Here is a 260-nt window from a genome sequence, read left to right on the forward strand (position 1 = left end):
GTTCTTTTCTTTTTCTTTCTCTCTGCCTTTCCACTTTCCTTCCCTTTCTTTTCGCACTATTTTATTTGTTTTGTTTTTGCCTTTGCCTTTTCTTTCTTTAATTCGATCACTTCCTTCCTTCAGTTTCCTTCTTTGTTGTTGTTTTGTTTTTGTTTTTTGTTTTTAACTCTGGACGGAAATGTCGCTGCTGCTGTTTAATTTATTGTAATTCCTTCGCTGATATGTAAAGAAGAAAACAAAACAAATGATTTTTTTTTTTT

The sequence above is a fragment of the Trypanosoma equiperdum genome (assembly GCF_001457755.1).
Source record: "Trypanosoma equiperdum strain OVI genome assembly, contig: ctg_1759, whole genome shotgun sequence".
NCBI lineage: Eukaryota > Euglenozoa > Kinetoplastea > Trypanosomatida > Trypanosomatidae > Trypanosoma > Trypanosoma equiperdum.